This window comes from Apodemus sylvaticus, chromosome 2, assembly GCF_947179515.1.
Source record: "Apodemus sylvaticus chromosome 2, mApoSyl1.1, whole genome shotgun sequence".
NCBI classification, from domain to species: domain Eukaryota; kingdom Metazoa; phylum Chordata; class Mammalia; order Rodentia; family Muridae; genus Apodemus; species Apodemus sylvaticus.
Window position 1 is genome coordinate 170,435,926 of NC_067473.1, and position 21,214 is coordinate 170,457,139.

Genomic DNA, 21,214 nt, shown 5'->3' on the forward strand with positions numbered 1-21,214 from the left:
GACACACACATACACACACATACACACAAATCCTGAAAGAGAATAACAATAATGGTGTTCAACAAATCCACTAAATGTCTAAGGATAATACATCTTTTTGGTTTTAATCAAAGACAATTACCTAGTAACTAGAGATGTAAAGAGAAAACTAGAAAAGCCAAGTATTTCTCCATTTTGCTCACAAAGCTCTATAATAACATACAGAAACAACAAGGAAGAAGAGTCAATGAAACCATGGACTCTCTCACAATCAAGAAGTCAGTATTAAGGAAATTTGGTTTCCACCTCATCTCATAGTGGCCACTTTGGAGAGAAAGTGGACAAATTTCTGCTATTAAGGAAGCTTGGTCTCCTTTTCATTCACTTGGTTGTATTCAATGATATACTCAGGACCAGTGTGAGGAAGTACTATTTGTCTGCATAGTGAAAGTAGTATCTATTCACCCCTAAGCCAAAAAGTATGATGAGACAACACACTAACACAGAGATAATTAAACAACATGCAAGGATAATGAACTGGGCTTTACCTGCCATTATAGTAGAGGGTTCAGTATTGTTGTCCTCCTGAAATAAATCATAGGATGAAGAAAAAGGTAAGATCACAATCTTTCAGAGTATACAGAGACCCTGCAAGAAAATATGACTTTCAAAGTAAAACATACTAGTACAAGGGTTCTCAACATTTACTGTCTGAAATGCTTTTGGCATAGTATTGAGATGCAAGAGCCTGTGGCATTTCCCTGTGCTCTTTTCCTCCAATTCAAAACATAAAAGATCTTTTGTTATTCTCCAAGCATAGTTTCTATCAAACTGCTCACTATTTGCAATTATGCTACAGATCTCAGAATTACACCACATAATTCACCCTGAAAATATGTCTGATTCATTTGCTTATTCATTAATCTTTAGTACAGTCAGGGGAAAAATTCTATATATACATCTTAAAATTTTTCACATTCTGCTTCACATTCTGGATGTGGACTGAGTAAAATGTGTAGTTGGGCACTGATACTTGTATATCAGTGTCCAGTGCATTAAATTTATTCTATATTTTATGCCTTTGAGTTAAAATTAATGTGTTTCTGGCACCCACTATGCAGCAAAGCTGGCTACTTCCAATATTTCCTCTAAATATTAGATTATGCTTACAATTTTTCCCTTTTCCAATGTCTATTTAGAGTGTGGAGAACATTTTCCCAAGTTCAATATAAGCTATCTTGTTCCTTCATTCAGTCATGTTGTGGCTTTCTGATAGAACAGTAAGTAAAAACATAGCATTATATGCTGAGAACATAACAATTTAAGCCTTTATCACAGAAAACTTATGGGCCCGTCTCTTCTCAACAATTTCTGTCATTTCTCCCCTCTTTTGCTTGAATGTCTCCAGGTCCTACCGTGTACTCTTTTATATGTTCATCTATGCTCTGAACTGAGCTAAGAATTAGCAAGGCTGCAGTGAGGATGACCAGCATCTTGGCATCAGCTCTGGACTTTCTACCAACTGTGTATTGAGCTATGAATGGCCATTTCCTTTATAAAAGGAAGGTAAACAATGGCATCTTTGAGTGCTAACTGGGTCACCTTGCTCCATTATTTCTTTTGGCCCATAGCACAGCAGGGTGGAGTATGTATGATTGTCACACTTCATGCTATACGTGAGTGTGCAGGAACAACACAGAAGGTGATAATGTTATTAAAGGTAAATTGTCTCATTACAAGCAAGTACTATTACATTCTATGTATGTACATATTTTCCATCCATTCAGTAGATGTAGGACATTTAGGTTATTTCTTCTTACTTATTGTGACTAGAGTAACAGTGAACATGAGCAAGTATCTGAACAGTGTGATGTTTACTCCTTTGTCATATGGCAAGGAGTGGTATAGCTGGGGCGTGTGGTAAACTTACCTTTAGATTTTCATAATCCTCTACCCCTATTTCTGTTCTGATAGGACTTGCTTGCACTCCCTTGTGAGCTTTACCTTTACCTGATAAATTATTCCATTTGCTATTAAGGTACTTAGTTTTATGCCATCTTGTTTGTCAATTATTAGCCTGAAATTCTGTCTGAAGTCTCTTTCAAAATGTCCTTCTCTGCATTTGAATCTCATTCAGTACTGCATATTTTTTCTTCTAATGGTTTTATTACTTCGGATTTTGAATGAAGAGCGTTGAACCATTTTGATTTGATTGTCTGTGCAGTGTGGTGAATTTGGATCTACCATCATTCATCTAGATGTGAGCATTCAGGTTTTCCAGGACAATTTGTTAAAGAATATATCTTTCCTCTGTTGTGTATTTTTGGAATCATAATCAAATACTACACGACTAGCTATTTATGTGTGGGTCTCCCTGTTTTACTCTACAATCTATTGTTGCTAATACCATATATTATAATACTATGGAATATGTCTTGAAATCTAATTTTATAATCAGGTTATAATTTTATAATCTCCTCATCATTAATTTTCCCTTAAAGTAACTTTAATGATCAAGAGTGTTTGTGCCTCTATATAAAATTGAGGATTTGAGAGAATTTCTAGGGAGACTCTCAAAAGGATATATGCTGGGGTTCTCTAAATCTTCTTAGGATAGACATTTGTACACTGTTAATTATACCAAACAATGATCATGGGAGATCTTTCCATCTTCTAGTGCCTTCTGAAATCTCTTTTCTTGAGTGATTTCAATTTTACACTGTAGAAATCATTCACATACTTGCTTATGTTTACTCATAGATAGATTTTGAGGCTGCTATAAATAAAACTCTTTCCATATTTGCTTGTTCAGTATAGTCACTATTGGTATATCAAAAGGGAACTGATTTTGTTCCTCAGGTGACTTTTGTTTGGACCACTTTGATGAAAATGTTGATAATTTTGCAAAGTTTTAGCAGAAAAGTGAATGGACCTAGAAAGAATTACAGAGAGAGGTATATATTCATTTTTGTGTTGTATCCCATGTGTGATACTTCTTTAGATTTGAATATATAACCTCGAATAGCCACAGCAGTCAAGAAAATAAATTGGACTGTGTGGTGGAGAGAAAAGATCTAAAAAAGGCAGTAGGATAATAAAGGTGCTATGAAAAAAAGTGGAAGAAATGAGAAGAAATGAATTGATAAGAGAGCCACACAGAGGTAGAGAAAGAAAGAAGAGTCAATACCACTAAATGTTTGAAAAATAATTTGGAAACATATATTGTACACTTTTTAAAGATGCACATAGTATACATAAACGTGTATGTCTCAAAACTATTGCATGTATACTTTAAATGAATCACACCACTTGGTTGATATTCCTCACCAAATGAAGCACAGAAAAAAATACCAGGTGCAGGAAACTTCCCTTAGAATTAATGGACACTCAAAGTAATATTAGCTATGGCCATTGTCCTTGGTTATACCCTAGAACTTCAGTATAAGACACTATTACTGATGCAAGTATATACTTTAGACACGGGAGTTGGAAGAATAAGCTGGAATAATTCTAGAAATCTGTAGCATGAAAGCTAGTTTCTATAGCATCCCAAAGATTCTGAGAATGTTAAGGAAAAAACAAACAAACAAACAAAAAGTAGTCTCTATAAAAAACTATTTCAATTGTCCTAAACCAGTATAGTCTCTAACTACATTCTAAATACTTTTAATTTCCACATGACTTAATGTGTTTTCTGAAGGAAAATGTTAGGGCTTGGAAAACCTACTGCAGTTATGACTTCATAGTTCTCCCTACACTTAAGGGCTTTATGGTAGACAGATAGAGAAGGTGCTCATTCCACATAGTTTCTTCTATTTAATGACGGAAAGTATCTAGTTTCTGCAGAGAATAGATGGGCAGAAATAATGGCCTAAGATTGGTTTTCAATGGGTGAATTAGGAAGGCTTCAGTGGGAAAGGTAGAGAGAAACAACAGGACAAAGAACCTGGGTGGATATCTCATATAGTATATTCCTGGAAGCAGAAGTCATAAAGAAAGCCAGCCTTGACTGTGGCTACATGTCCTACAAAAGAATGGTGGGTTCGACTAGATTTCATTCAGCTCAAATACGTTTTAAATTTCCTTCACTGTCAACAAAGACTGAGTAAAAGTGTAACATATCATGAAAGAAAAATATCACTTCTGAACTCAATGGACACAGAGAAAAGAGATTACAAATGAGTTGACAGGGAAAGGTATTAGGTAGGGAGATGATGATGAAGAATGGGCAGGTAACAGCTTCAAATTCTATACATCATAAATATTTTCAGCTTTAATTTTAAAATATTTACTCCAATTGATTACATATGGGATGTTTGTTTTTATTGTGCAAGAATTCAATGAATGTATATTCCACACAATGAAATTGAATCAAATTACCTCCTTTCCATTTCAACAACTTTCTTACTATCCACCAACTAGTAATATTTTCTAAATTTTGTATGTTCATTCTCTGAAAGTCACTGATCCCACCTGTATGTGCCCTGGTATAGAGGTAGATTATTTATCTTAAGATGGTGGTGCCCATTTTCAACTATTTTCCTGGATATAACATAATTTTTCTCTTTTCTTAAGCATTTCATCTAGAATTATGTTATTCATACATAATTAGAGCTATTCTTGTGATATATTCATACATACATATTACTGTACTTTTCTCATGAGCATATGTGACGTTACTTTCCTCCATTAATTCTAATGCTAATCATCCCTTACTGATACTTGCACAACTATCTCTTTGTGTCAGTCCCCCTCTCTCTCTGCCTGTGTGTGCATTTATGTGAGAGAACAAACCAAATATGTGTTGCCCAAATATTTACAGATATGTAATCTTAAAATAAAGAATTGTTAACTACCAGGAGATACACTCTTAAAGAAAAGAGATCATGCCTCTACCGGTATTTCATGTCCAATTACAATTTTGTAGTATCATTCATTAAATCCCCGGTTTTCACTGGAACATGCTGTAGTGCCTTCTTTATCTTTTAATTTTATTAATTCATGTCTTTATGTTTATTTTTCTTTGTTCCTTGATTGCTTGCTTTATTTCTGAGGCAAGGTCTGATGAATCCCAGGATTGCCTTGGACATACTATGAATACAAGACTTACCTTGGACTTTTGAACTCCTTCCACTACATCACATCTCTAAAGGTTATAGTTTAAGTCTCAGATTTTTTTATAATTACTAATTTCACACAGAGCATAAGATCAGTGGAGCAGATGGGACAGAAGTCTTCCTGACAGCATTGGTATCAGGGAGCCGGGAGACTCCACAGCCTTCTGTGCAAAACTTACTAGGAGAGAGTGATCTCCCAGCAGAGCTTTCACTTATGAGCACAGAGGTGAGATCTCTGCCTTCTCTCTGGAGGGCACCAGCTAGAAGTACATAGGTCATAAGATCAGTGGAGCAGCTGGGAACGAAGTCTTCCTGCCTCCATTTGCACCAGGGAGCCAGGAAACTCCTAGTCTTCTGTGCATAGCCAGCCAGGAGAGAGAGAGATCTCCCAGCAGTGTTTTCACTTTTGAGCTCAGAGGACTAAGGTCACAGGCTTACAGGCCCAGAGGAGGAACAAACTCCAGCCAGAGACAATACCAACTAGCACCAGAGATATCCAGATGTTGAAAGGCAAGAACAAGAATCTTACCAACACAAACCAAGGCCACATCACAACATCAGAACCCAGTTCTTCCACCACAGCAAGTCCCAGATACCCCAACAGACTGGAAAAGCAAGAGTTGTATTTTAAATCATATCTCACAATGCTGATAGAGGGTTTCCAGTAATACGTAAATAACTCCCTTAAAGAAATACAGGAGAACATTGGTCAACAGGGAAAAGCCCTTAAAAAGGAAACACAAAAATCCCTTAAAGAAATACAGGAGATCATGGATCAACAAGCAGAAGCCCTTAAAGAAGAAACACAAAAATCCCTTAAAGAATTACAAGAAAACACAATCAAGTGGAGGAACTGAGCAAAACCATCTAGGATCTAAAAGTAGAACTAGAAACAATAAAGAAATCACAAAGAGAGACATCTCTGGAGACAGAAAACTTGGAAAGAATTCAGAAGTCATAGATGCAAGCATCAACAACAGGATACAAAAGATAAAAGAAAGAATCTCAGGTGCTGAAAATATCATAGAAATCATTGACTCAACAGTCAAAGAAAGTGCAAAATGCGTAAAGCTGGTAACCCAAGCCATCCAGGAACTCCAGGACACAATGAGAAGATCAGACCCAAGGATTATAGGTATAGAGAAGAGTGAGGATTTACATCTTCAAGTTCTAGTATATATCTTCAACAAATTTGTAGAAGAATACTTCTCTAACCTAGAGAAAGAGATGACCATGAGCATACAAGGAGCCTTCAGAACTCCAAACAGACTGGACCAGAACAGAAACTCCTCCCAGTACATAATAATCAAAACACCAAGTTCACTAAACAAAGAAAGAATATTAAAAGTAGTAAGGGTAAAATGGCAAGTAACTTATTAAGGCAGACCTATCAGAATTACATCTGGAATTCAGAACTCTGCCTCCTGCCAGTCAGTTAGGAGAGACTGACTTCCATCTTGGTTCTCAGACGCCAGAGAGATCAGACAGACTGAGGTACGCAAATACAACCCGAGACCAACATCAAGGGGGTCTAAGCCCGACGGGTGTTGGCCTGCACCCAGGCCCTGTGCTGGTCGGGGGGCCACCAGTGTGCAAACCTGGCCAGGAGGTTGTTTGCCTGGGCCAGCATGCAGGAGCGAGGGAGCCACCACCATTTTGCCTACGGGAATCCAGAGAGTCCTAGCAGGCAAAACCAGCTAACAGGCTAGCCTGAGGCTGACATAGCTGGGGTCTAAGATGGCCTGTCCCCAGGCCCTGGGCTGCTCGGTTGGCCATCTGTGTGCTGACCCGGCCAGGAGGTTGTTAGCCCAGCAGACTCTCCCAGCACTCTCAGTGAGCACGCACACGCCGCCATCCAGGCCACCTGGCAGACCCAATTAACACTCACAGCTGAGGGGAACTTTGCTCAGACATTGGCCTGCCAGGCTTTTGCCTAGACTCAGGGCCTGAGCAGCTAGGCTAGCCTTGTGTGCACCAACCCGATTGGGAGTTCCGCTGGCCAGCAGAGTGATCAGCACGCAGAAAAGGTCCCTGCAGCATACACCCTCAGAACTCCCTGAAGGAGCAAACAGGCACCATCTGGTTCACAGACACAATCTGGGGCAAAGCACACTAGGGCTGCAAGGGCACCCAAGAGGAGGACAGCACATCAGCAATCTGCAACAGGGGAAACCCTGTCATCCAATGTTGCAGAAATAGCCCTAGAGCCTCTCAGGAGGCTGAAACACCAGCCAGAGACAAGACCAACTAGCTCCAGAGAACAAGATGGCAAAGGGCAAACGCAGGAACGCTACTAGCAGAAATCTAGGCAATATGGCAGCATCTGAACCAAACTCTCCAACATCAGAAAGTCCTGGTTATGCCAACACATCAGAGAAACAAGATTTGGATTTAAAATCACTGTTCATGATGCTGTTAGAAGAACACAAAAAGGACATAAATGAGTCTCTTAAAGAAATACAGGGGAACATGAATAAGCTAGAAACCCGTATAATGGAAACACAAAAATCACTTAAAGAAATGCAAGAGAATAAGGCCCAAGAGATAGAAGCCAATAAAGAAGAAAGGCAAAAACAAACAAACAAACAAAAAAACAAACAAAAAAAACTTAAAGAAATGCAGGAGAAACTTGAGTCAACAGGCAGAAGTCATGAAAGAGGAAACACAAAAATCTCTTAAAGAATTACAGGAAAACACAAATAAACAAATGATGGAACTGAGCAAAACCATCCTGGATCTAAAAACAGACGTAGAAACAACTAAGGAATCACAAAGGGAGACAACTTTGGAGATAAAAAACCTTGAGAAGAAACCAGGGGCTATAGATGCAAATATAAACAACAGAATACAAGAGATGGAAGAAGGAATCTCAGATGCTGAAGATACCATAGAAACCATTGAGTCAACTGTCAAAGAAAATGCAAAATTCAAAAAGCTTGTATCCCAGAACATCCAGGAAATCCAGGATACAATGAAAAGACCAAACCTAAGGATTATAGGTATAGATGAGAGTGAAGATTTACAACTGAAAGGGCCAGCAAATATCTTCAACAAAATTATGCAGGAAAACTTTCCCAACTTAAAGAGAGAGATGCCTATGAATATACAAGAAGCCTACAGAACTCCAAACAGACAGGACCTGAGCAGAAATACCTCCCGTCACATAATAATCAAAACCCCAAATGCACTAAACAAAGAAAGAATATTAAAGGCAGTAAGAGAAAAAGGTCAAGTAACATATAAAGGAAGACCTATCAGAATCACACCAGACTTCTCACCAGAGACCACGCAAGCTAGAAGATCCTGGGCAGATCTCATGCAGACTCTAAGAGAACACAAAGGTCAGCCAAGACTACAATACCCAGCAAAACTCTCATTCACCATAGATGGAGAAATCAAGATATTCCATGACAAACCAAATTTACACAATATCTTTCCACAAACCCAGCTCTACAAAGAATAATAGGAAGAAAACTCCAATACAAGGAGGGAAACTACACTGTGGAAAAAGCAGGATAGTTACCTTACTTCATCAAGTCCAAAAGAAGATAACCACTCAAATATAAAAAGAACATAAAAAATGACAGGAAGTAATAATCACTATTCCTTAATATCTCTTAACATCAATGGTCTCAATTCCCCAATAAAAAGACATAGACTAACAGATTGGATAAGGAAACAGGACCCTAAAATTTACTGCATACAGGAGACACAACTCAGTGTCAAAGATAAAAACTTCCTTAGAGTAAAAGGCTGGAAGACAATCTTACAAGCCAATGGTCACAGGAAATGAGCAGGAGTAGCCATTCTAATATCAGATAAAATTGACTTTCAACCTAAAGTCATCAAAAGAGACACAGAAGGACACTTCTTGCTGGTCAAAGGAAAAATCCACCAAGAAGAATTTTCAATTCTGAACATCTATGGGCCAAATGCAAGGGCACCTTCATTCATAAAAGAAACTTTACTAAAGCTCAAAGCACACATTTCACCTAACACAATAATTGTGGGGGACTTCAACACTCCACTCTCCTCAAGGGACCAATCAGGAAAAAAGAAACTAAACAGGGACACAGTAGAACTAATTGAAGCTTTGGACCAATTGGATTTGACTGATATGTATAGAACATTTCACTCTAAAGCAAAAGAATATACCTTTTTCTCAGCACCTCATGGTACCTTCTCCAAAATCGACCATATAATTGGACACAAGGAAGACCTCAACAAATATAAGACAATCGAACTAATCCCATCCCTCCTATCAGATCACTATGGTATAAGAGTGGTTTTCAATAGCAACAACAACAACAACAACAAAAAACCAACAGAAAGCCCACATACACATGGAGGGTGAATAATACTCTACTCAATGACAACTTGGCCAAAGAAGAAATAAAGAAATCAGAGACTTTTCAGAATTTAATGAAAATGAAGGCACAGCATACCCAAATCTTTGGGACACAATGAAAGCAGTGCTAAGAGGAAAATTCATAGCCCTGAGAGCCTCCAAAAAGAGAATGGAGAGAGCATACACTAGCAGCTTAATGACATACCTGAAAGTCCTGGAACAAAAGGAAGCCAATTCAAGCAGGAGGAGTAGAAGACAGGAAATCATCAAACTCGGGGCTGAATGCAATCAATTGGAAACAAAGAGAACCGTAAAAAGAATCAACAAATCCAGGAGCTGGTTCTTTGAGAAAATCAACAAGATAGATAAACCCTTATGCAGACTGACCAAAGGGCACAGAGAAAGTATCCAAATTAACAAACTTAGAAATGAAAAGGGGGATATAACAACAGAAACTGAGGAAATCCAAAAAATCATCAGATCCTACTACAAGAGCCTATACTCAACACAACTGGAGAATCTGGAGGAAATGGACAATTTCCTTGACAGATACCAAATACCAAAATTAAATCAGGAACAAATAGATCATCTAAACAGTCCCATAATGCCTAATGAAATAGAAGGAGTCATAGAAAGTCTTCCAACCAAAAAAAAGCACAGGACCAGATGGTTTCAGTGCAGAATTCTATGAGACCTTCAAGAAGACCTAACTCCAGTACTCTTCAAACTATTCCACAAAATAGAAACAGAAGGAAAACTACCCAATTCCTTCTATGAAGCCACAATTACGCTGATACCAAAACCACACAAAGATCCAACAACGAAAGAGAACTTCAGACCAATTTCCCTTATGAACATCGATGCAAAAATACTCAATAAAATTCTTGCCAACCGAATCCAAGTACACATAAAAATGATCATCCACCATGATCAAGTAGGCTTTATCCCAGGGATGCAGGGTTGGTTCAATATAAGGAAATCCATTAATGCAATCCACTAAATAAACAAACTCAAAGAAAAAAACCACATGGTCATTTCATTGGATGCTGAAAAAGCATTTGACAAAATTCAGCATCCTTTCATGCTTAAAGTCTTGAAAAGAACAGGAATTCAAGGCCCATACCTAAACATCGTTAAAGCAATATACAGCAAACCGGTAGCTAGCATCAAACTAAGTGGAGAGAAACTTGAAGCAATCCCACTAAAATCAGGGACTAGACAGGGCTGCCCCCTTTCTCCTTATCTTTTCAATATTGTACTTGAGGTACTAGCTCGGGCAATTCGACACCATAAGGACGTCAAAGGGATACAAATTGGGAAGGAAGAAGTCAAACTATCATTATTTGCAGATGACATGATAGTCTACCTAAGTGACCCAAAAAACTCCACTAGAGAACTCCTACAGCTGATAAACAACTTCAGCAAAGTGGCAGGTTATAAAATCAACTCAAGCAAATCAGTGGCCTTCCTATACTCAAAGGATAAGCAGGCTGAGAAAGAAATTAGGGAAATGACCCCCTTCACAATAGCCACAAACAGTATAAAGTACCTTGTGGTGATTCTTACCAAACATGTGAAAGATCTGTATGACAAGAATTTCAAGACTCTGAAGAAGGTAATGGAAGAAGACCTCAAAAATGGGAAAACCCCCCTGCTCATGGATCGGCAGGATCAATATAGTTAAAATGGCCATTTTGCCCAAAGCAATATACAGATTCAATGCAATACCCATCAAAATCTCAACTCAATTCTTCACAGAGTTAGAAAGAGCAATTCTCAAATTCATCTGGAATAACAAAAAACCCAGGATAGCTAAAACTATTCTTAGCAACAAAAGAAATTCTGGGGGAATCAGTATCCCTGACCTCAAGCAATACTACAGAGCAATAGTGTTAAAAACTGCATGGTATTGGTACAGTGACAGGCAGGCAGATCAATGGAACAGGATTGAAGATCCAGAAATGAACCCACACACCTATGGCCACTTTATCCTCGACAAAGGGGCTGAAAACATCCAATGGATAAAAGATAGCCTTTTCAACAAATGGTGCTGGTTCAACTGGAGGTCAGCATGCAGAAGAATGCAAATTGATCCATCCTTGTCTCCTTGTACTCACCTCAAATCCAAATGGATCAAGGACCTCCACATAAAGCCAGACACTCTGAAGCTAATAGAAAAGAAACTGGGGAAGACCCTTGAGGACATCGGTACAGGGAGAAAGTTTCTGAACAGAACGCCAGTAACGTATGTTCTAAGATCAAGAATTGACAAATGGGACCTCATAAAATTACAAAGTTTCTGTAAGGGAAAGGACACCATCAAAAGGACAAATTGGCAACCAACAAATTGGGAAAAGATCTTCACCAATCCTACATCAGATAGAGTGCTAATATCCAATATATATAAAGAACTCAAGAAGTTAGACTCCAGAAAACCAAACAACCCTATTAAAAATGGGGTACAGAGTTAAAGAAGGAATTCTCACCTGAAGAACGTCGGATGGTGGAGAAGCATCTTAAAAAACGCTCAACTTCATTAGTCATTAGGGAAATGCAAATCAAAACAATCCTGAGATTTCACTTTACACCAGTCAGAATGGCTAAGATTAAAAATTCAGGAGTCAACAGGTGTTGGCGAGGATGTGGAGAATGAGGAACACTCCTCCACTGCTGGTGGGGTTGCAAATTGTTACAACCACTCTGGAAATCAGTCTGGCGGTTCCTCCAAAAACTGGGCCCCTCACTTCCAGAAGATCCTGCTATACCACTCCTGGGCATATACCCAGAAGATTCCCCAGCATGTAATAAGGATACATTTTCCACTATGTTCATAGCAGCCCTATTTATAATTGCCAGAAGCAGGAAAGAACCCAGGTATCCCTCAACAGTAGAGTGGATGCAAAAAATGTGGTATATCTACACAATGGAGTACTATTCAGCCATTAGAAACAATGAATTCATGAAATTCTTAGGCAAATGGATGGAGCTAGAGAACATCATACTAAGTGAGGTAACCCAGACTCAAAAGATGAATCATGGCATGCACTCACTAATAAGTGGATAGTAACCTAGAATCCTGGAATATCCAAGAAGAATGGAGGAGTGGCCCCTTCTTCTGGAAAGACTCAGTGAAGCAGTTTAGGGCAAAACCAGAACGGAGAAGTGGGAAGGGGTGGGTGGGAGGACAGGGGGAGAAAAGGGGGCTTATGGGACTGTCGGGGTGTGGGGGGCTAGAAAAGGGGAAATCATTTGAAATGTAAATAAAAAAAAGAATTACATCTCACTTCGCACTAGAGAAGATGAGAGTTAGAAGATCCTGGGTAGACCTCATACAGACCTTAAGAGAACACAAATGCCCACCAAGGCTACTATACCCAGCAAAACTCTCAATCATCATAGATGGAGAAACTAAGATATTCCATGATAAAACGAAATTTGTACTATATCTGTCCACAAATCCTACAAATGATAAAAGATGGAAAATACCAACACAAGGAGGGAAACTACACCCTAGAAAATGCAAGAAAGTAATCTTCCAACAAACCCAAAAGAAGATACCCACACAAACATAAAAAATAAAATCAATAATAACAGGAAGCAACAATCACTATTCCCTAGTATCTCTTAACAACAATGGACTCAACTCCCCAATAAAATGCATAGACTAACAGAATAATTCTCATGTCAATCTTCAATTTTATCAGAAAATGTTTGTAATTTCCCTTTTAATTAATTTAGTAATTTCTTTTATATCTACCATTTTATCTGCATTATTTTTCATAATAATCTTCAATTCTAATGTCTTTTTATATACTTCCTCCATTTTATAAGAAATGTTTTCAATATAAATCTTTGATTTTATCACAAATGTTTCTAATTCCACCTTCGATTTAGAAAGAGTTTTTACATCAACCATTCTTTATGTAAAATTTTCATTAAATAGTCAACTTTAATGTGTTTATCTATTTATTTCTTGAATTATACCAGAAATATTTTTCATGTAAATCTTCAATTTTATCTGAAAATATTTATAATTCCACCTTCAATCAACTTGGACTTATCTTCATGACTATCATTTTATCTGTATAATTTCCATAATAATCTTTAATTGTAACATGTTTTTCTACATATTTCTTCAATTTTATCAAAAATATTTTCCATGTTAATGTTCAAGTTTATCAGAAAATGTTTATAATTCCACTTTCAATCAACTTAGGAAAACTTTTATGCCTACCATCATTATATCTATATAAAATTTTCCATGATAATCTTCAATTCTAACATATTTTTTACATTTTTCTACAATTTTATCAGAAATATTTTCCATGTAAATCTTTAATTCTATCATAAAAAGTTTCTATTCCATATTTCAATTAATTTAGCAGTATTTTACATGTTTACCACTTTACTCTTTATTTTCCATGAAAATTGTCAATTTTAATGTGTTTATCTGAAATATTTTCACATAAATCTTTAATTTTATCATATTGTTTTTACTTCCCTTTTCAATAAAAAATAAAAATAAAACCAAATAATTACTAGTTTCTCCAAAATGATTAGATATATCAGATGCTCATGAGAGAAGTACAGTAGTGTTCATTCATGAATATATAACAAGAAAAGGCATTATTTTGTATGAATAATATATGAATAGCTGTGTGACATGGATGAAAATCTGATATTGGAATACCCAGTATACTGACTGGTTTTTGTGTGTCATTTTGACACTATCACCAAGAAAGGAGCTTCAGATGGGGGAAGTGCCTCAATGAGATCCTTCTGTAAGGCATTTTCTCAGTTGGTGATCAAGTGAGGAGGGTCCATGGTGGGTAATGCCATCCCTGGGCTAGTAGTCCTGGATTATATAAGAAAGCAAGCTGAGCAAACCAGGGGAAGCAAGCCAGTAACATCCGTCCATGGTCTCTGTATTAGCTCCTGTTTCCTGACTTGCTTGAGTTTCAGTCCTGACTTCCTTTAGTGATGAACAACAATGTGGAAGTGTAAGCTAAATAAACACTTTCCTCCCCAACTTGTTTTTTGACCATGATCTTTGTGCAGGAATAAAAACCCTCAGTAAGGCACCCAGCATTGTTATATTTTCTCAAAATTTCTTTGAATACCCAGGATGTTTTATGGCTCCATATGAATTTCAGGATTTTATATTATTTCTGATGAGAATCTCATGGGTATTTTGGATGATATTATATTGATTTTGTAAGTTTTGCTACTATCAATATTTTTTAAAGGATTTATTTATTATATATATTTGAATACACTGTCATTGTTTTCAGAAACACCAGAAGAGGGCATCAGACCTCACTACATGGGGTTTGAGCTATCATGTGGTTGCTGGGAATTGAACTTAGAACCTCTGGAAGAGCAGTAAGTGCTCTTTACCACTGAGGCATCTCTCCTGCCTGGTATCAATATTTTTACAATATGAATCATACCAAACCTTGATGGTGGAAGATATTTCCATCTCCTTGTGCCTTCCATCATCTTTTAACTTCGTACATTTTTTTTAATTTTTTTATTCGATATAATTTATTTACATTTCAAATGATTTCCCTTTTCTAGCCCCCCCACTCCCCGAAAGTCCCGTAAGCCCCCTTCTCTTCCCCTGTCCTCCCACCCACCCCTTCCCACTTCCCTGTTCTGGTTTTGCCGAATATTGTTTCACTGAGTCTTTCCAGAACCAGGGGCCACTCCTCCTTTCTTCTTGTACCTCATTTGATGTGTGGATTATGTTTTGGGTATTCCAGTTTTCTAGGTTAATAACCACTTATTAGTGAGTGCATACTATGATTCACCTTTTGAGTCTGGGTTACTTCACTTAGTATGATATTCTCTAGCTCCATCCATTTGCCTAAGAATTTCATGAATTCATTGTTTCTAATGGCTGAATAGTACTCCATTGTGTAGATATACCACATTTTTTGCATCCACTCTTCTGTTGAGGGATACCTGGGTTCTTTCCAGCATCTGGCAATTATAAATAGTGCTGCTATGAACATAGTAGAGCATGTATCCTTATTACATGGTGGGGAGTCTTCTGGGTATATGCCCAGGAGTGGTATAGCAGGACCTTCTGGAAGTGAGGTGCCCAGTTTTCAGAGGAACTGCCAGACTGCTTTCCAGAGTGGTTGTACCAATTTGCAACCCCACCAGCAGTGGAGGAGTGTTCCTCTTTCTCCACACCCTCTCCAACACCTGCTGTCTCCTGAATTTTTAATCTTAGCCATTCTGACTGGTGTAAGATGAAATCTTAGGGTTGTTTTGATTTGCATTTCCCTAATGACTAATGAAGTTGAGCATTTTTTAAGATGCTTCTCCGCCATCCGAAGTTCTTCAGGTGAGAATTCTTTGTTTAACTCTGTACCCCATTTTTAATAGGGTTGTTTGGTTTTCTGGAGTCTAACTTCTTGAGTTCTTTATATATATTGGATATTAGCCCTCTATCTGATGTAGGATTGGTGAAGATCTTTTCCCAATTTGTTGGTTGCCGATTTGTCCTCTTGATGATGTCCTTTGCCTTACAGAAACTTTGTAATTTTATGAGGTCCCATTTGTCAATTCTTGCTCTTAGAGCCTATGCTATTGGTGTTCTGTTCAGAAACTTTCTCCCTGTACCGATGTCCTCAAGGGTCTTCCCCAGTTTCTTTTCTATTAGCTTCAGATTATCTGGCTTTATGTGGAGGTCCTTGATCCATTTGGATTTGAGGTGAGTACAAGGAGACAAGGATGGATCAATTTGCATTCTTCTGCATGCCGACCTCCAGTTGAACCAGCACCATTTGTTGAAAAGGCTATCTTTTTTCCATTGGATGTTTTCAGCCTCTTTGTCGAGGATCAAGTGGCCATAGGTGTGTGGGTTAATTTCTGGATCTTCAATCCTGTTCCATTGATCTGCCTGCCTGTCACTGTACCAATACCATGCAGTTTTTAACACTATTGCTCTGTAGTATTGCTTGAGGTCAGGGATACTGATTCCCCCAGATTTTCTTTTGTTGCTGAGAATAGTTTTAGCTATCCTGGGTTTTTTGTTGTTCCAGATGAATTTGATAATTGTTCTTTCTAACTCTGTGAAGAATTGAGTTGGGATTTTGATGGGTATTGCATTGAATCTGTATAGTGCTTTAGGCAAAATGGCTATTTTAACTATATTGATTCTACCGATCCATGAGCATGGGAGGTTTTCCCATTTTTTGAGGTCTTCTTCCATTTCCTTCTTTAGAGTCTTGAAGCTCTTGTCATACAGATCTTTCACATGTTTGGTAAGAGTCACCCCAAGATACTTTATACTGTTTGTGGCTATTGTGAAGGGGGTCAATTCCCTAATTTCTTTCTCAGCCTACTTATCCTTTGAGTATAGGAAGGCCACTGATTTGCTTGAGTTGATTTTATAATCTGCCACTTTGCTGAAGTTGTTTATCAGCTGTAGGAGCTCTCTAGTGGAGTTCTTTGGGTCACTTAGGTAGACGATCATGTCATCTGCAAATAATGATAGTTTGACTTCTTCCTTTCCAATTTGTATCCCTTTGACCTCCTTATGTTGTCGAATTGCCCGAGCTAGTACCTCAAGTACAATATTGAAAAGATAAGGAGAAAGGGGGCAGCCTTGTCTGGTCCCTGATTTCAGTGGGATTGCTTCAAGTTTCTCTCCATTTAGTTTGATGCTGGCTACCGGTTTGCTGTATATTGCTTTTACTATGTTTAGGTATGGGCCTTGAATTCCTGTTCTCTCCAAGACTTTAAGAATGAAAGGATGCTGAATTTTGTCAAATGTTTTTTCAGCATCCAATGAAATGACCATGTGGTTTTGTTCTTTGAGTTTGTTTATGTAGTGGATTGTATTGATGGATTTCCGTATATTGAACCAACCCTGCATTCCCGGGATAAAGCCTACTTGATCATGGTGGATGATCGTTTTGATGTGTTCTTGGATTCGGTTGGCAAGAATTTTATTGATTATTTTTGCATCGATGTTCATAAGGGAAATTGGTCTGAAGTTCTCTTTCTCTGTTGGATCTTTTTGTGGCTTTGGTATCAGCGTAATTGTGGCTTCGCAGAAGGAATTGGGTAGTGTTCCTTCTGTTTCTATTTTGTGGAATAGTTTGAAGAGTATTGGTGTTAACTCTTCTTTGAAGGTCTGGTAGAATTCTGCACTGAAGCCATCTGGTCCTGTGCTTTTTTTGGTTGGAAGACTTTCTATGACTCCTTCTATTTCTTTAGACATTATGGGACTGTTTAGAGGGTCTAGTTGTTCCTGATTTAATTTTGGTATTTGGTATCTGTCAAGGAAATTGTCCATTTCCTCCAGATTCTCCAGTTGTGTTGAGTATAGGCTCTTGTAGTAGGATCTGATGATTTTTTGGATTTCCTCAGTTTCCATTGTTATATCTCCCTTTTCATTTCTAAGTTTGTTAATTTGGATACTTTCTCTGTGCCCTTTGGTCAGTCTGGCTAAGGGTTTATCTATCTTGTTGATTTTCTCAAAGAACCAGCTCCTGGTTTTGTTGATTTTTTGTATGGTTCTCTTTGTTTCTACTTGATTGATTTCGGCCCTGAGTTTGATGATTTCCTGCCTTCTACTCCTCCTGGGCGAAATAGCTTCTTTTTGTTCTAGGGCTTTCAGGTGTGTCATTAAGCTGGTAATATATGCTCTCTCCATTTTCTTTTTGGAGGCACGCAGGGCTATGAGTTTTCCTCTTAGCACTGCTTTTATTGTGTCCCATAGATTTGGGTATGTTGTGTTTTCATTTTCATTGCGTTCTAAAACGTCTTTAATTTCTTTCTTTATTTCTTCCTTGACCAAGGTATCATTGAGTAGAGTATTGTTCTGTTTCCACGTGTATGTGGGTTTTCTGTTGTTTCTGTTGCTATTGAAGTCCACTTTTACTCCATAGTGATCAGATAGGAGGCATGGGATTAGTTCTATCTTCTTATATTTGTTGAGGTCTGTCTTGTGACCAATTATATGGTCGATTTTGGAGAAGGTACCATGAGGTGCTGAGAAAAAGTTATATTCTTTTGTTTTAGGATAGAATGTTCTATATATGTCTGTTAAATCTAATTGGTCCAAAGCTTCAATTAGTTTCATTGTGTCCCTGTTAGTTTCTGTTTCCTGATAGGTCCATTGAGGAAAGTGCAGTGTTGAAGTCACCCACAATTATTGTGTTAGGTGCAATGTGTGCTTTTAGTTTTAATAAAGTTTCTTTTACGAAAGAGGGTGCCCTTGCATTTGGGGCATAGATGTTCAGGATTGACAGTTCTTCTTTTTGTATTTTTCCTTTGACCAGCAAAAAGTGTCCCTCAGGGTCTCTTTTGATGACTTTGGATTCAAAGTCAATTTTATCTGATATTAAAATGGCTACTCCAGCTTGTTTCCTGAGACCATTTGCTTGTAAAATTGTCTTCCAGCCTTTTACTCTAAGGTAGTGTTTGTTTTTGACCCTGAGGTGTGTTTCCTGTAAGCAGCAAAATGTAGGGTCCTGTTTACGTATCCATTCAGTTAGTCTGTGTCTTTTTATTGGGGCATTAAGTCCATTGATGTTAAGAGATATTAAGGAATAGTGATTGTTACTTCCTATCATTTTTGACGTTATTTTTTAAATTTGGATGCTTAACTTCTTTTGGGTTTGATGAAAGGTTACTATCTTGCTTTTTCCAGGGTGAAGTTTCCCTCCTTGTATTGGTGTTGTCCTCCTATTATCCTTTTTAGGGCTGGGTTTGTGGATAGATATTGGGTAAACTTGGTTTTGTCATGAAATATCTTAGTTTCTCCATCTACGGTGATTGAGAGTTTTGCTGGATATAGTAGTTTTGGTTGGCATTTGTGTTCTCTTAGAGTCTGCAGGAGATCTGCCCAGGACCTTCTAGCCTTCATAGTCTCAGGTGAAAAGTCTGCTGTGATTCTGATAGGTCTTCCTTTATATGTTACTTGGCCTTTTTCTCTTACTGCCTTTAGTATTCTTTCTTTGTTTAGAACATTTGGTGTTTTGATTATTATGTGACGGGAAGTATTTCTGTTCTGGTCCAGTCTGTTTGGAGTTCTGTAGGCTTCTTGTATATTCATGGGCATCTCTCTCTTTAGGTTAGGGAAGTTTTCTTCCATAATTTTATTGAAGATATTTGCTGGCCCTTTAAGTTGTAAATCTTCACTCTCATCTATGCCTATAATCCTTAGGTTTGGTCTTCTCATTGTGTCCTGGATTTCCTGGATATTTTGGGTTACAAGCCTTTTGCATTTTGCATTTTCTTTAACTGTTGAGTCCATGGTTTCTATGGAATCTTCAGCATCTGAGATTCTTTCTTCTATCTCTTGTATTCTGTTGTTGATATTTGCATCTCTGTCCCCTGATTTCTTCCCAAGGCTTTCTATCTCCAAAGTTGTCTCCCTTTGAGTTTTCTTAGTTGTTTCTACTTCTGATTTTCGATCCTGGATGGTTTTGCTTAGCTCCTTCACTTGCTTGTTTGTGCTTTCCTGTAATTCTTTAAGAGATTTTTGTGTTTCCTCTTTCATGACCTCAGCCTGTTGACCAAAGTTCTCCTGTATTTCTTTAAGAGATTTTTGTGTTTCGTCTTTCATGACCTCAGCCTGTTGTCCAAAGTTCTCCTGTATTTCTTTAAGTGTTTTTTGCATTTCCTCCTTGTTGGCTTTTGTATTCTCCTTGATTTCTTTCAATGATTTTTGTGTTTCCCTTGCAAGGGCTTCTAACTTTTGATCCATTTTCTCCTGAATTTCTTTAAGTGTGTCCTTCATGTGTTCCTGTACCAGCATCATGACCAGTGATTTTAAATCCAAATCTTGTTTTACTGGTGTGATGGGGTATCCAGGACATGTTGGTAGAGGAGAATTGGGTTCAGATGTTGCCATATTGCCTTGATTTCTGTTAGTGACGTTCCTGCGTTTGCCTTTTGCCATCTAGTTCTCACTGGTGTTAGTTTGTCTTGTCAGTGCTGGACTCATGAGTGCAAGATGCCCCTTCCCAGTTGGCCTCTGGTGCACAGCTTACCTCCTGCACTGCTTGTAGACAGGGTGCTGCTGCCCAGGCTGTTCAGATCCCAAAGTAGGCACCCGAATGCTCCTGCTGGGGCCCGCTGGATTCACTGGAGCACACTGACTTCTCCCAGCTGGCCGCCCGGAAGCCCAGCTAGCCTCTTGCAGGACTTGGAGATGTGGTGCTGCTGCCCAGGCTGATCTGGTTCTGGAAGCGGAGAGAGTAGAGCTGAGGGCTTCCACCTGAGGCCTTGCCCCAGATTGTGTCTGTGGACCAGATGGAGCCTGTGTGCACCCCCAGGGAGTGCCGAGGGTGTATGCTGCTGTGACCTCCCCTGTGTTCCGCTCACTCCGCTGGGCAGCCGATCTGCCAACCGGCCTGGCGCACACAAGGTTAGCCTGGCCGCCCAGTCCCTGAGTCCAGGCAAAAGCCTGGGAGGCCAAGGTCCGAGCAAAGTTCCCCTAGGGCTATGACTGTTAATTGGGTCCGCCAGGTGACTAGGATGGTGGGCGTGCGCGCCCGCGCTCCCTGAAAGCACTGGGAGAGTCTGCTGTGCTAACAACCTCCTGGGCAGGTTGACTCACAGATGGCCCACCAAGCCGCCCAGTTCTTGGGGTCAGTCCTGTGCCTTTTGGGGCCTAGACCCCCGCTTTGTTAGCCTCAGGCTATGCCTGTTACAGGTCTGCCCGCCAGAGCTCTCTGTCGTCCTGCAGGCAAAATGGCGGTGGCGCGCGCGCAGGCCTGGGCAAAAAACCTCCAGGCTGGGTTGG